The sequence below is a fragment of the Terrapene carolina genome, unplaced genomic scaffold, assembly GCF_002925995.2.
Source record: "Terrapene carolina triunguis isolate 2854851 unplaced genomic scaffold, T_m_triunguis-2.0 Scaffold28556, whole genome shotgun sequence".
Taxonomy (NCBI): domain Eukaryota; kingdom Metazoa; phylum Chordata; order Testudines; family Emydidae; genus Terrapene; species Terrapene triunguis.
In genome coordinates, this window is record NW_020692907.1 from 1 (window position 1) to 2986 (window position 2986).

Consider the following 2986-nt stretch of genomic DNA (forward strand, 5'->3'; position numbering starts at 1 on the left):
TCAGTTAAGTGTTCCTTGATTGGGCACTTACCCAGAATAGTCCTTCCTCAAGAAGCTGACCAAATGCTTCACTGAGGTTACTTAGAATCAAAACACATTGAGATACAAGTACATAGCCAATATTCATAACTTCAACTACAAAATGATACACATACAGACAGTATAATTATAAGCAGCAAATCATAACCTTTTCATAGACACCTCACACAACAACCTTTGTACAATATTTGCTGCAAATATACAACAGTGGTTGCAACAATGATCTATAGGGTCACAGTTTATGTCAATAATGTCACACAGGGATCACCCAATGAAATGAACTGGCAGCAAGTTTAAAAGAAACAAAAGGAAGTATTTCTTCACACAGTGCACAGTCAACCTGCGGAACTCTTTGCCAGGGGATGTCGTGAAGGCCACAATTATAACAGTGTTAAAAAAAGAATTAAATAAGCCTTGGAGGACAAGATGGTCAAGGATACAACGCCATGCTTTCTGTGTCCCTAAACCTCTGACTGCCAGAAACTGGGACTTGACGACGGGATGGATGACTCGATAAATCGCCCTGTTCTGTTCATTCCCTCTGAAGCACCTGGTATTGGCCACTGTCAGAGACAGAATACTAGGGTAGATGGACCATTGCTCTGACCCAGTAGGGCTGTTCTTATGTTCCCTGGTAGCTCTGAGCCCCCTGCTGGGATTCACAGGGCAGCAGTATAAATATCCCTGTGTCTCAGCCCAGGTCAGTGCAGATTCCCCACCAGCTGGCGCTCCCCACCCGGGTCACAGGCAGAGATTCCTCCTCCCCGGCCGGGGCAGGAGCCTGGAGAATCGTTTGCATTGCCATGGAGGTGCAGTTGGAACAGCTGACGTCAATCCAGCGCTGAGGGGATATGAAGCAGGGACGGTGGAGTAGCCCATTCCAATCTAAACTAGAGCCGGTCGGGCATTTTTTCAGGACACATTTGTTGGTGGGAAATTCCAGTGTCTCCAAAACAAACCTTTTCACAGGAACGTGTTGGTTTCCACGAAACCTTCACCAGGCAGCTTCCTCAGGATGGAACGGCTGGTGAGCGAGCGCTCCCCAAGCCTGAATTACCCATGGCAGAGCATTCACATGGCTGTGGAAGACTTAGTTTTAAGACCAAGCTCTGTGTGATTTGGAGCAGGGATTTGACCCTAGGTCTCCACACCCCATGTGAGCGCCCAGACCGCTGGGCCATGGGGTTCTCTCTCTCTCACAAGGTCTGCGTGTTGTGGGCCGATCCCCACTGACCCAGTGCCGGATCACTCTGCCATTGTTAGGGTCCTGGGCTGGGACACAGTGGAGTCAGGCGGGCCTGCATTCGCCTACCCCCTGCTCCCCCACCCCTGGGGTGGCATTCCCCTCAGAGCAGGCCAGGAGGCCTGTGTTAGTCTAGCATCCGCCTAGTTAGGAGTCTAGACAGTGCTGGTGCTCACCCTTCACTGAGCCAGTGGTCACAATCAAAAGGAAAAGAAATGGTTATAAATTTGGGAGTACAAACGTGAGCCTCATGGTGGATCAGCTGGAGATGCTGAACAAAAAGAAGGTCCTGGCCATCCACCGGGAAACCGCGGCCCTGCAGGAGCGGCTGAAGGCATGGCAGGAGGAGAATGCCACCAAACACATCACCCCCGGTCAGCATGGCCTCTATTCCTTCAATGGGAGGGGAAGGGAAGGGGGATGATTTGCGGATTTCCAGCAACCACCAATGCCCACTCCCCAGAGTTCAGTCCCTTTAGCTGGAGGTGGGGTGGGGAAGAAACCTCCCCACTCCTGCTCCCTGGCTGCCAGTGTCTCCCTGTGACCCTAATTGCCCCATCCATAGGCAGAGGATGGAAGGATCCATGGAGTCCTGACAGGTTCCAAGAGGTGGGGGAGCAAACATAAAAAAGGCGCCCCCCCTTGGCTCCTACTCTGGCCACGCCTCCCTTGGCTCCTCCTCCAGCCGCTCCGCACCCCCCCTTGGCTCCTTCTCTGGCCGTACCGCCCCTCCCCCCCATGGCTCCTCCAGCCCTGCCGTGTCACCCCGTGCCCCGCCCCACGCTCCTCTGGCCGTGCCCGCCGCCCCCCTATGGCTGCCGGCCACGCTGAGGGCTGCCAGCTTGCGCTCCCCTCGCTCCTCCGGCCGCGCTGCGGGCCGCATGCTGCACCCCCCCCCGCTCCTCCGGCCATACCCGCCGCACCCCCATGGCTGCCGGCCGCGCTGCGGGTCGCCAGCCTGTGCCCCCCCTCACTCCTCCGGCCACTTTTGGAAAGGCGGGGGAAGCGGCTGCTTCCCCTGCACCCCGCTAGCTATGCTTCTGAGTCCTGAACCTCCTTTGTATCCCAATTTTATAACCATGAATTTTCCTTTTGATTCCAGGGACCTGTGACCATGGTGGGCTCATGGGCATCAGCAAACCCGTCTTGACACAGCTGAACTAAATGGGGCCTTGCCTATTCCTATCCCACTCTCCTGCTAACCCAGAGAAGGAACTTTACTGGGTGACACCTTTGAACACAGATGGGAGATCGCTGGCATATTACCGTCTTTACCAGTCATATGATGATTTGCTGGTGTAGAGAAATGATCAGGAGAACAGAATTCAGTGTGGACAAGGTGGGGATATTACCATGGATAGGAATTTCATGTACTGTAACTCTACGACACTGGCAATACGTATAAGCTCAACTTAAATACAAACCAGCTAGTTCAGTCTAAAATACATCCCAGATTCCATGTACAACAACCGCGTTTCCTACACTGTTGCATCATGGCAGGACATTGACTTTGCTGTGGATGAAAGTGGGTTGTGGGTAATTAATTCAAGAGACGCAAATACAGGTTACACTGTGATTAGCAAACTCAGTGAAGGCTCCCTGCAAGTGCAAAATACCTGGTATAACAGGCCATACAAGTCTTCTGTTTCCAATGCTTTCTTTATATGTGGGGTTCTTTATGCCACTAGATCTGTCCACACTAGG

At 52.7% G+C, this 2986-nt stretch overlaps 1 pseudogene; it reads left to right on the forward strand.

Annotated features, from left to right (window-relative positions):
• Positions 1 to 1532: 1532 nt before the first annotated feature.
• On the forward strand, positions 1533 to 2980 carry LOC112122860 (annotated as a pseudogene).
• Positions 2981 to 2986: the final 6 nt, after the last annotated feature.